General features: G+C 38.7%; 1 protein-coding gene across 1 annotated transcript in view; it reads left to right on the plus strand.

Annotated features, from left to right (window-relative positions):
• Positions 1-13,444, plus strand: part of LOC104992404 (DLA class II histocompatibility antigen, DR-1 beta chain-like) — a 35,543-nt gene that overhangs the window by 14,184 nt on the left and 7,915 nt on the right. The window lies entirely within an intron of this gene.

Raw genomic sequence — 13,444 nt, forward strand, 5'->3', positions numbered from 1 at the left:
TTCTTTCCTGGTCCCCTTTGTTTTCAACCTTTAGTGCCTCCTGTGCCTCGGATCTTCTGTCCATATTATTATATAACTTTTTATCTCAAATAAATATGGACTGGCAATCATCTGCTTTATACAGTTTCAAGGAAAGAAGTAGAAAGAAAACAGAAGTGGAGGGTGGCATCATAAAACAATAATGGTTATTATTTCTTATATATTCCTAAATTTGGTCATTTGTGGATCTGGAGGTTTCCTTGCTCCCTTCCCTGTTTTTTCCTTGAGTTTTCTACATTCTGTCGTCAGGCATGTTTTCCAGGGCTAGAAGAAAGGCCTTAATTCCCTCTATCATGGTGGTTTCCTACATCTTTGCAACCTCAAAGATAAACACACTTTATAGTAATCTGCTATTATTTAAAAGTTACAAAATGTATATTCCTGTTTTTTTTTTTTTTCTCCTTTGCCATGATTTTAAAACAAAGTATCTAATCCTGGGTTAGTTCACTCCTTGAACTCCTCTTTAATTAGACTAATAGTGGGCTTCAATATTTAAATCTTTTTCTGTCTCTAAGATAAACATCAGTGACAGGCTGATGCTGTGGCTGGGGTGTATTCTTCCCCATAAGTAGGTTTCAGAAGGCCACTAAGACAAAGCCACAACTCTAGTGGAAAATATGCATTTCTGAGTCCCCCCAGAGTGTGTGATAAACTACTGTCTGTTACAGGAAAATCCAGTATGGATCTTATCTTAGCAGAAATCAGAAACAATTCTGAAAAACAAAGGAAAATTTATGAATACAGGGATGTTCATCCAAACAAAAAAATATCCTACAACTGGAAGAAAAATGAGATTTTCTACTCTAGAATAATCCCCAAAATGTACTTTCAGTAGGTTTAGATTTGTACAGTCTATAACATTTTAAAAACTAAGATAGAAGAGGAGAATATCTATCTATCATCTACTTACATTTGTAAATAGAAACAATGGCAGAACTATTTTTAAAAAATTGTTATCTTTTGGGCAAATGAGAGAATAGATTAAAGGGGACAAATATGAAAGTCAGACTTTTTTGAATTTATTTCATTTAATAGTTTTAACTAGAGGAACGTTCAAATATTCTATGTAATAAAAATAATTTTAAATTAAAAGATTAACAAAGTGATGCTTAAAAACTAAAAGCAAACTGGAATGATTCAAACAAATTTGACCAAAAGTATATGATAGAAAACAAGCTAGAAAAGTAAATCAAAAATTTTTTGACCCTTGCATAAACGATTGTTGAACTATAATGGTAAGTAAGTATATAGTTTTAAGTTCCAAAGACTTTAATAACATAAAAGAGTTGGATAGGCTCAGAAACCATGGTGATTTCTCCTAGCTCAAGAAGCCACCATGATAGAAGGAATTAAGGCCTTTCTCCTAGCTCAGGCTTAGGCAATTAAATTGCTGACAAAGTTGGTGTGTTCTGCTATTGTATTCCCTCTGAAGTCAATGTGCATGCTCACTCGTGTCCAACTCTTTGTGACCCCATGGACTGTAGCCTGCCAGGCTCCTCTGTCCATGTTTTCCAGGCAAGAATACTGGAGCGGGTTGCCATTTCCTCCACCAGAGGATCTTCCCGATCCAGGGATTAAACCCACGTCTCCTGTGTCTCCTGCCTTGCAGGCGGGTTCTTTACTCATTGAGCCATCAGGGAAGCCCATTTCATCTGAAGAGTCAATTTCAAATGCAAACTAAATTGAAACAGTAGGTAATACTGTTCAGAAGTTTATTACAAAGTAATTGTTGAATTCTTCACAGTCCTGCACATCTATTATTTTCAAGCAAATTCAAAGTTTGTTTTTGTGTATGTTAATTATACTATGTGTTATTTGTGTGAAACAGGTTATCATCCTGTAGAGATTTGATAAATCATGTCTGCCGTGTGCATACAGTTGGGATAAGTTTTATTTGATCCCAAGGTGGCAACTTTACTGTCATTTTATTCTCTGATTTGATAAATAAGTGTTTCATTTTGTTTGAGACCTGTGGTGTGAAATTACAAGGTAGAACTGAGGTCTATAGTATGAATATATCTATGAAGACACTTTCTGCTACTAATAGCAGAAGAATCCAATCTAATTAGCTTTACTTTCCTTTAACTTATCTCACATAATGGATAGACCAAGATAGGGAATTTCCAGAGTTGGTCGATTTATCAGGCCAATGGCATCACCAATGATCTGAAAGGCAGGAAAAGAGAACTGTTGCTTCTCATGTGGTTTTATGAGAAGCAACCAAACTTTTCCCTTAGTGTTCCCAGCAGACCCACTTCCTCACAATTAGGAGGATCATAGATGACGACGGCAGTTCACATAAATCACGTTTCACCCTTGGTGACATGGGCCTGCCTCCTCTGATGCACAAGGGAAGGAGAGGTTTAAAATCATCTTTCTCTTTTAAGAGAAAGAAATGGTCCATGAGGTAAGGAGGATGATTTTACAGCATGGAAATACAGTGTCTGGTACTATTCGATTGTATTTTTGTAACTGCCTCATGAAGGATGATAGGTATTTAAATAACAGTGTCATTTCAGGGATTTTTTTTTTTTAGCACTGAGACTTAAGTACCAGCCATAAGCCACTTCCTTCCACCTCAAAAGCAAATAAGCAGGAGGATTATTTGTTTGATTTTAGAATATATGCTGGCTCTTAATTTTATGAGGAAAACTATATTTTTCAGGGAATTGTTTTTTTAAAGGACATGTAATCAGGAATTACTCACTTCTTAAAATGCTAAAATCTATTATACATCTATTTTACCAAGCACTTTTTTGCATTGACTTATTATTTGTTATGCGTGTGTGCTCAGTTGCTCAGTCATGTCTGACTCCTTGCGACCCCAGGGACTCTAGCCCACCAGGCTCCTCTGTCCATGAAATTTTCCAAGCAAGAGTACTGGAGTAGGTTGCCATTTCCTACTCTAGGGTATCTTCTTGAGGAGGATTAAGAGATTGAACACCCATCTCTTGCATCTCCTGCATTGGCAGGCAGATTCTTTACCACTGTGCCACCTTGGAAGCCCTATTACTTGCTATATGAGTCCAGAATTAGATCCCTGGACATTTGAGGTTTAGAGTAATACAGAGAGTTTCAAGTTGTTTGTCAAGAATAACCCAAACTCATTCTTTTAAGCAAAATGGCTACTTCACACACACACACATATGAAAATGTTCATAGCAATATTAGTCTTTATAACACAAAACTGGAAACAATCTTAATATCCATCAGTTAGTGAATGGAAAAGCAAAATGCATTGTATCTATGCAATGGAAAACTATTTAGCAATAAAAAAAGAACAAGTGAAAAACATCTAAAAGTATTTGTGATACATGCTGCAAAGTGGATGACCTTAAAAAATAGCCTAAGGGAAATAAGTGAACGGTGCTCAGTTGTGTCCAACTCTTTGTGACCCCATGGACTGTATAGTCCATGGAATTCTCCAGGACAGGATACTGGAGTGGGTAGACTTTCCCTTCTCCAGGGGATCTTCCTGACCCAGGAATCGAACCAGGGTCTGCTATATTGCAGGAGGATTCTATACCAACTGAGCTATTATCAGAGAAATAAGTCAAACACAAAAGACTACTTTTCATAGGATTCTATATACATGAACCATCTATAAAAAGCAAATTTACAGACTGAAAGCAAGTCATTGGGTCTCTAGAGCTTGGAATGGAGTAAAAACTACCTGTAAACAGGAAACCTTTGGGGGTGTTAGAAATGTTCTAAAACTGGATTGTGGTGGTATTTGCACATATGTATAAAATTACTAGAAATTTTCCAGTTGAGTATGAGGTAAACTGTGGATGTGCTGTATAGATAGCCTTTATTGTGCTCAGCTCTGTTCCTTCTAGATTCATCATAAATCAGTGTTGAATCTTGTCAAGTGCTTTTCATGCAGTTCTTTAAATGACCATGTAAGTTTTATCCTTCAGTTTTTAATGTGGTGTATCACGTTGATTGATCTGCAGATGTTGAAACATCCTTGCATCCCTGCAATAAATCCCACATCACGGTGTATAATCCTTTTAATGTATTGTTGTATTTGGTTTGTTAATATTTTGTGGAGGATTTTTACTTGTATGCTCATCACAGAAATTGGCCTATAATTTTGTTTGTGTGTGTGTGTGTTTTGTGTGTATCAAACCTGGTTTTTCTCTCAGGGTAGTGTTGGGTCATATAATGAGTTGGAGGCATTCCTTCCTCTTCAATGTTTTGGAATAATTTGAGAAGAATAGGTATTAAATCATTGAATGTTTGGTAGAGTTCACCTCTGTAGCCATCTGCTCTTAGATATTTGTTTTCTGAGATGTTTTTAATTACTCTTTCAATCTCTATACTAGTAGTTGGTCTATCAGATTTTCTATTTCTCCATGATTCAATCTTGGAAGGTCGTATGAGTCTAGGAATTTATTTTCGAGGTTGTCCAATTTGTTGGAGTACAGTGTTCACAGTATTCTATTATAATCCTTTGTATTTCTGTGGTATCTGATGTTATTTCTCCTCCTTCATTTTGGATTTTATTTATAAAATCCTTTTCTCTTTTTTCTTAGTAAGTCTAGCTAAAGATTTGTCAATTACAAAAAAGAAAAGATTTGTCAATTTTATTTATCTTCTCAGTGAACCAGCTCTCAGTTTCATTAATCCTTTCTATTGCCTATTTAGTCTCTATTTCATTTATTTCCACTCAGATCTTTAGTATTTGCTTCCTACTGTCTTTGGGATTCATTTATTCTTTTTTCTAGTTCCTTAAAAAAAAAAAGAATATTTACTTATTTATTTGACTGCACAGGATCTTAGTTGTGGCATGTGGGATCTAGTTCCATGACCAAGAACAGAACCTTGGCCTCCTGCATTGGGAGCACAGAGTCTTAGCCACTGGACCACCAGGGAAGTCCTTTTTCTAGTTCCTTTAAGTGTAATGTTAGATTATTTAGTTGAGATTTTTCTTGTTTCTTGAGTTAGGCCTGTATTATTATAAGTGTCCCTCAGTATTTCTTTAACTTCATCCAAAGATTTTGGTATTTCATTTTTTAATTTTCATTTATCTTTAAGTATTTTAAAAATTTCTTCTTTGATTTCTTCATTGACCTATCTGCTATTCTTAGCATGTTGTTCAGTCTCTGCATATTGATAACTTCTCTAGATTTCTTCTTGTAATTGATTTCTATTTTCATACCATCGTTAGTCACTTCAGTCATGTCCGACTCTGTGCCCCACTATGGACTGTATAGCTCTCCAGGCTCCTCTGTCCATGAGATTCTCCAGGCAAGAATACTGGAGTGGGTTGCCATGCTTTCCTCCAGGGCATCTTCCTTACCCAGGGATAGAACCAGTGTCTCTTACCTCTTCTGAATTGGCAGGTGGGTTCTTTACCACTAGTGTCACCTGGAAAGCCCCATATTTGCTATAATTTGAATCTTCTTAAATTTATTGAGACTTTTTTTTGGTCTCAACATATGGTCTATTCTTGAAAATTTTCCATGTGCACGTAAGAAGAATGTGTATTCTTCTGCATTTGGATGGAATGTCTTTACATCTAGCCTAATATTTTACTTAAAGCCACTGTTTCTTTGTTGACTTTCTGTCTAGATGATCTGTCCACTGATACAAGTGGGGTGTTAAAGTCCCCTACCATTATTGTATTGCTGTCAATCCCTTCCTTTAGACAGGTTAACATTTGGTTTATGCATTTGGGTACTTCTGTGTTATTGTGTGGGCTTCCCTGGTAGCTCAGTGGTAAAGAATCCAGTTGCCAATGCAGAAGATGTGGGTTCAGTCCCTGGGTCGGGAAGATTCCCTGGAGGAGGAAATGGAGCCAACTTCAGTACTCTTGCCTAGGAAAGCCCGTGGACAGAGAAGCCTGGTGGGCTACAAACCATGGGGTCACAAAAGAGTCAGATGCGACTTAGTGACTAAACAGCAACAATGTTATGTGCACATGTATCATTAACTGTTATGCCTTCTTAGTGAATTGTTCCCCTTACCATTCTAAAATGTCCATCTTTGTCTCTTGTCATCTTTCTGGCTTGAAGTCTATTTTATCTGATATGAGTGAGGCTACACCACTGTCTTCTGGCTGACATTTCCTTGGAGCCTCACCTTCCGTCCCTTCACTTTGAGCCTACATTTGTCTTCAGAGCTGAGGTGCATCTCTTAGAGACAGCACATCATTGGGTCTTGTTCATTACTCCATCCAACCATCATGTGTGTTTGGCGAATTCCTATCATTGACATTTAGTGTGATTATCGAGAAATGAAAAATGGCAACCCACTCCAGTATTCTTGCCTGGAGAATCCCTCGGACAGAGGAGCCCGGTGGGCTCCAGTCCGTGGGGTTGCACGGAGTAGGACACGACTGAGCGACTGAGCAGAGTACCAACATTCGATCTTTCCTGGCTGCTCTGTACTTCCTTTTCCTTGTGCTTCTGTCTGCCATTTTAGTTTGTTGATTTTGCATAATGTTTTTCTGTTTCCTCTTTTTTGTTTCATATCTCTGCTCTAGATTTACAGCATATGGTTACCATGAGGTTTATATAAAATGTCTTACAGATAAAATAGTCCTTTTTCTGCTGACATCATCGTATCTCCATTTGTCCAGACAGGTTCCATCCTTCTCCTCATCCTCGCTTCTGTTTCTGTTGTCTCAAAACCCCTTTCCATGTTGTGAACTTGTTACCAAATTGAGGCAGTTATAGCTGTTTTTACTGCTTTTTTTCTCAATTTCCCCTTCATACTATAAATAAGTGTTTAAAAATCTGTTGTGATAAAGAGTTGCAATTTTCTGATTCTGTCTGTCAATATATCACTTCCTTAAGTTTTGTGTACTTTTGCTTTTTTGTCTCAGGTAGAAGGGCAGTTTTAACGTTTCTTATAAGGATTATGTTGATGGCCTCGTTCAGCTTTTGTTCGCCTGGGAAGGCCTTTATTTCTCCTTCTTACTTGAATGATAATGTTGCTGGTTAGACTATTCTTGACTGACAGTTTTTACCTTTCAGAATTTTGAGTTTGTCATTTCACCTTTCTGTGGAGTATCTGCTGAGAAATCTGCTGAGAGTCTAATGAGGGTTCCTTTGGCATATACCATCCTTTTTCCTTGGCCTCCTTTAAAATTCTCTTAGTCATTAATTTTTGGGAGGCTTACTATAATGTGTCTTGGAGAGGTGATTTTGCATTAAGATAATTAGGTTTGTTCTTAGATTTGTGAACCTGCATATGCAGTTCCTTTCCCAAGTTTAGGAATTTCTCAGCTACTATTTCTTTGAGCAAACTCTCTACTTTATTCTCCCTCTTTTCTTTTTCTGTGATACCCATTATCCTAATTTTTCCTTTGCAAAAGAGTCAGATAGTTCTTATAGAATTTCCTCATTTGTTTTTAGATCTTGATTCTCTTTCCTCTTCTACTTGTATCATTTCTAGATTTCTCTCTTTAAACTCACTAATTCTCTCTTCCATGTGCTCCACTCTATTTCCAATGCTTCTAATGCATTCTTCACCTAATTTATTGATTTCTTCAGCTGTAGAATTTCGGTTTATCTCTTTTTTTAGAGTTTCTACCTCTTTTGTAAATATTCCTTCTGCTCATCACTTTTATCCCTGAGCTCACTGAACTGCCTTTCTGGGTTTTCTTGTAGCTTGCTATTTTGAATACTCTTATCAGATCACAGTAGTGCATGACTTTACGTTTGTTCCTGGAGAACTGTCATTTTCTCTTTGTGATGCCATGTAACAGTGGTGCTTCATGGTGGTTGATGGGTTGTTCCTTTACTGGTACATCTGAAGTAACACCTTTCTTCTTTAGGTAAAACTTAGAAAAAAAATTAAAACCTTAATTCTAATGATTCTCCCTTTAGAAATTAGAGTTCTTTCTATGTGTTCCAGTAGGTGGCGCTATATCGCAGCTGTTTGGTTTCTTCTACCTGCCCTGCCGCCAGTTGTATCTGAGATTTGGCAATTTCACTGCCTCTGTCAGAAGTGTTGGCCATCTGTTCCTCCTGGGTCACTGGTGCCTCGCTGCTGCCAGTGTCGCTAGCAGTGTCACCTGGGGCACTTCTGAATGGAGCGTGGGGATCTCCTGAGTCACAGGACCTGTTGCTATGGAGAGGGGAAGAAGAGGGTTGGGGGATGGAAGGCCAGAGTCGAGGGCTTTTCCGCTCTAAAAGCTGAGGGAGAAGCAGTCCTGTTCAACTTCTGCTGTGTAAAGTTAAAGTGTTAGTTTCTCGGTTTTGTCTGACTTTGCAACCCCATGGATTATTATATGACTACATCAAAGGATATATAACTGATAGTTTTTTCATAGGATTCTATTTACTAATTAGCAACATATTCTTGTATATTTTCTTGATATAAAGCAAGAGAAGGTGAATAATAAAAGGACGTGTTCCCAATAAAATAAGAAAAATCCTAATGGGGAGCCAGGAATAAGGAATTGAACATATTTTTGTTTTTTTGTTTTTATATAAAACATTAACAGGCTTCCCTGGTGGCTCAGATGGTAAAGAATCTGCCTGCAACGCAGGAGACATGGGTTTGATCCCTGGTCTGATCCCTGGGTCAGGAAGATCCCCTGGAGAAGGGAATGGCTATCCACTCCAGTAATCTTTCCTGGGGAATTCCATAAACAGAGGAGCCTGGTGGGCTATAGTGCATGTGGTGGGACCATAGAGTAGGACATGGTTGAACGACTAACATGGTGTTTCTATTCTCTATTAATTCTTCTAAAGCAAAAGTGCGCCAACAGCTGACTTTGACTTTTCTTGATCTTTCAGCCTCTTGCAAACTTTGATCAGGACAGTTGGCCTTAGCATATTCTTAGATTAAATGCTACAAAGATACCTTCAAGATCCTCCATTCCACACAGATCACCTACACTAAACCTCTTTTTCTATGTATATTTTGGGGGTGCCACTAAACTTGGACAGTATCAGGAGAAGAACCTGGGAATTTTTTTCACTCGAGTTAAGTTACTGACTAAATTTCCATTTCCTTTAGTTTATGAACGACATCGCTTCGTGTCAGGAAGTACAGACTATACTCTAATCAGTGGCTGTAATTCTGTAACATCACCAGTTACCGGGGGATGGTGTTCCTTAAAGGGTCAACAGAATCATAGCATTTTTCAGTATTGAGAAAGGTACCTTCATGTCAATTGTAATTTCCCCAAATCTACAACAAGTGTAAAAAGGATCAAAGTTCTCCTAAATTGCAATCATCTGCTCTCTAGCACTTCAGCTCCTAAACACACTCTCACTTACTTTTGGTGAAATGTCTATATCTTTAAGCAAGAGAGATGAATGTTTTTTAGGCTCAAACATGGAGCACACTGGCTCTCAATACAGGCCCAGATAAAATGTGTCAGACACAACAAGATCAAACATTTACAACACTAAATTAAGAACAATCTTTTAAAAACGATATGTATTTAGTGAGCTGCCCTGGGTCTTAGTTGCGGCCTGCAGGATCTTGGATCTCTGTTGTGAGTTCTTTCATTTGTAGCGTGGGAACTCTCAGTTGCAGCACATGGGATCTAGTTCCCTGACCAGGGATCAAACCTGGGCCCCGTGTATTGGGAGCTTGGAGTCTTAGCCACTGGACCACAAGGGAAGTCCCCCCCACCTTTTTTTATTGGAGTATAATTGCTTTACAATGTTTGTTAATTTCTGCTGTACAATGAAGTGAATCAGCTATATCTATCTATCTATCTATATATATATATCCCCTCTCTCATGGCCCACCCTCCCACCACCATGCCCCCCATCCCATCCATCTAGGTCATCACAGAGGACTGATGATGTCTGTTCTTTACATCTGCATCTCTATTCCTGCCCTGCAGACACGAAAACAGGGCAGGTTTAGAAAAGTCTAAGTTTCAGAGAAGGACATTCATACTGAATTTATGACCAGCAACTGATGATGTCATAGATCACTGATGCTGATTAGGTCCAACACTGAGATCACCCAATCCAGGAACAAAGAAATGAGTTTCTTGATTGGTGTTACTTGGGATACAGGTGGGGGGAGGGTTCTTGTCCTCACTGAATGACACTCACATGCTCTCCTCTCCCTTTCCTTTCCTGTTCGCCAGCATGGTATGTCTGTATTTCTCCAAAGGCTCCTGGATGGCAGCTCTGTTAGTGATGATGGGGCTGAGCCCTCTCTTGGCTTGGGCCAGAGAGACCCAATATAAGTGCACACCTTGGGTGGTGAGCTATTGTAGTGTGGGAGAAGAAAGAGTACTTTAGTCTCTATGTCCAGACCATGTCCCTTAGAGATTGTGACTCCAACCTACAACAAACAGTTCCTGAATACTTGCCGTCTCTATGACAGTGACATACGCAGCCACCATATCTATATTCTATTTCTCCTCAACTCCTTTCCAATGAAGGAGTCTTGCATTTCCAGCCTTGCATCCCATACCTTCAGGTATTTGAGAAAATTTAGAAATAATTGTGTTAAAATAATTTTTCATTCAATAGTTCTCTTTATTATATTGAATTGTGCAAGAAAAAGGGAAAGTTTCCCTGAAGATTTTATGGCAGATCTAAAGAATTAGGGAGTGCTGTGCTGTGCTTAGTTGCTCAGTTATGTCTGACTCTGTGACCCCATGGACTGTAGCCCAGCAGGCTCCTCCATCCATCGGGATCCTCCAGGAAAGAATACTGGAGTGGGTTACTGTGCCCTCCTCCAGGGGATCTTCCCAACCCAGAGATCGAACCTAAGTCTCCCACATTTCAAATGTATTATTTACCATCTGAGCCACCAGGAAGCCCAAGAATACTGGAGTGGGTAGCCTATCCCTTCTCCAGGGCATCTTCCTCATCCAGAAATCAAACCAGGGTCTCCTGTATTGCAGGCGGATTTCTTTACCAGCTGAGCTACCAGGGAGACTTGTTCTAAAAGATCATGTTATGTCCTCAACAGGATCTGTGATGATGCCATCTCTCCCAGTGGGAGGATTATCAAGGGACCTCCCCCATCATCCTCTTTCCTTTTCCCTCAAACCCCAATGTTTATAAAAATTTGAATCCTTGTACTAGATGTTCTTTGACAGAGTTAATTTTCTCTTTATTTATCTTGGGTAAAGTACCCTGGAGCTGAAGCAGGGTTTATTAGTACTTGGAATGACCAGGTAGAAAAGGAATAAATATGGGGTGTTTTTTGATGCCTTAAAGAACTGAAGGCATCTTCTGAAAACCCAGCACAGGTTAGTAACCAGCATGAATCCATTTTGAGCCTTTCTATGCTATCAGTTTCTCCTACAACTCCCCTTTCTCTGACCTGAGCATACAAGTATCCAATAATTCAAGGAGTATAGAATAAATTATATGAAATTCTGATTGTGTAGGTCATAGATAGTCAAATATCAGCCATTTCACATGGCAAGCCATGTGCCCTGAACGGATACAGAGAGTGTGATGGTTGTTTCCATCCCATTGGGCTGAAAGCCAATAGGCAAGTTGCAGGAACTCATTAGCCTCTTGGAGTCTCAGGCCCACATTTCATAAGATCGGACATCATGTCCTCTGTTTCCCTTAATCAGTAATGTTTGCTTATATCAACTTTTAACTCCTTCCAATTCTTTTTTGAACCATGCCATCACCAGATTTGAAAATCCCCAAAGCTGGCACAGACCCTCAGCCATTATAGATTCATTGAACTATTTAAACAGTGAACTCTCCCTCTTTCTAAATGACCGTTTCCTCCCTGTGAATGTTTATTCCAACTAGTAGGTGGAGAAAGAAGAAATTTGTCTGAATTTCTCACAGGGAGTAGAAGGGATGTAATGTCCATTAGAATAAAAGAGTGCTGGCCCTGAGCCTTTTCTTGCTTTCCAGGATTCTTGCAAAGATCCATTCCTAGAATCCTGGGTTTACTCATTTTGACCAAAAATATTTTTCTGAGCAGCTGCTCTATTCTGGACTCTGTTCTTGGCTCAGACAATTCTATTTGAATAAGATATGAAAATCCTCTATCATCAGTAGAACTTATCTAATGATAGGAGAGAAAGACAACAATCCAATAAGTATTCAACACAAAGCGAATATAAGAACATTTCAGTGAGCAATGGGGCTCTAACAAACACAGTCTGTGCTATGGGACAGAGAAAATGGGATTCATCCAACTTTAGTTCAGGTGTCTAGGGGGCTCTGTCTGATAAAGAGACATTCTGTTGAGATGTGAATGAGAAGAAGCCAGTCACGTGAAGCAGCTAAGGGACAAGTGTTCCAGAAAAGGGAACATGAGAAAGGCCAAATGTGGGAAGATGCTTGTTGTGTTTAAGGGACAGAAAGAAAGTTAGAGTGGCTGAAGCAGAGCAAGCAGGTTGAGGGGTGAAATAAGTTGAGGTCAGAGAGGAAGTCAAATGATGATGAAGATATTATTCACTTCAGGAAGTTAAAAAATAAGAATATCTTCTGAGCCTGCATTCTTAAGGGTTATCAAATTAAAATTTCAGTATATTTATTGAATATTTACTTGATCAGCACTAGGAAGAGCCACCGTTTATTAATAATTTCACACTTAAAAATAGCCTATGAGGAACATACTATTGTTAAATCCATTAGGCTGCTGGATATTTTAACTTAGGTTAAAAACCCAAGTGGATGAGCTCGTGTTTCAAATTACACTTCCTAATTCTATAGCTTGGGCTTCTCGACTCAATGGACATGAGTTTGAATAAACTCCAGGAGTTGGTGAGGGACAGGGAGGCCTAGTGTGCTGTGGTTCATGGGGTTGCAAAGAGTTGGACACGACTGAGCAACTGAACTGAACTGAACTGTGATTAGTAAATAGTGGCTTAGTTAAGTCTGAATTACTGTTAAAATTTCTGAGGTTCACATGTACTAGTGTGTGAGGAATATGCAAGGAATGCTAGTTCCAATATATACGATCATTTTGCATTTATTTGAAAAATTCCATCAGGGTCACACTATGTGCAGACTGTCCTGGGTTTGTGTTGAAGAATACAGAAAAGCACTCAATATGGTCCTTCTGAGATTTTATTAGTAAGTTGGGCTAGGGTTGACAAATAAAATACAGGATGCCCAGTTAAATCTGAATTCCAGCTAAACAATGATAGTTCATCTGAAATACAAATTTCACTGGACATTCTGTATTTTTATTTGCTAAATCTGGCAACCTTAAGTTGGACACCTGAGCTGGACTAACAGTGCTACAGTGAACAGCAACTTCAGCCATTAAAAAGAAAATCTAACTTTCTTATCTGTAAAGAAGGTACTTAGGGAATTTCTGCATGGTAAAATGTACCTGTTCTGATCCAGTGTGTCCTTCTCTCTGCCATTGTTTCTAAGTGAGGGTCTTTTTTTTAAAATTTATTTATTTTAATTGGAGGCTAATTACTTTACAATATTGTATTGGTTTTGCCATACATCAACATGAATCCACCACGGGTGTCCACGTG

Source organism: Bison bison, unplaced genomic scaffold (genome assembly GCF_000754665.1).
Source record: "Bison bison bison isolate TAMUID 2011002044 unplaced genomic scaffold, Bison_UMD1.0 scf7180017864214, whole genome shotgun sequence".
Taxonomy (NCBI): Eukaryota; Metazoa; Chordata; class Mammalia; order Artiodactyla; family Bovidae; genus Bison; species Bison bison.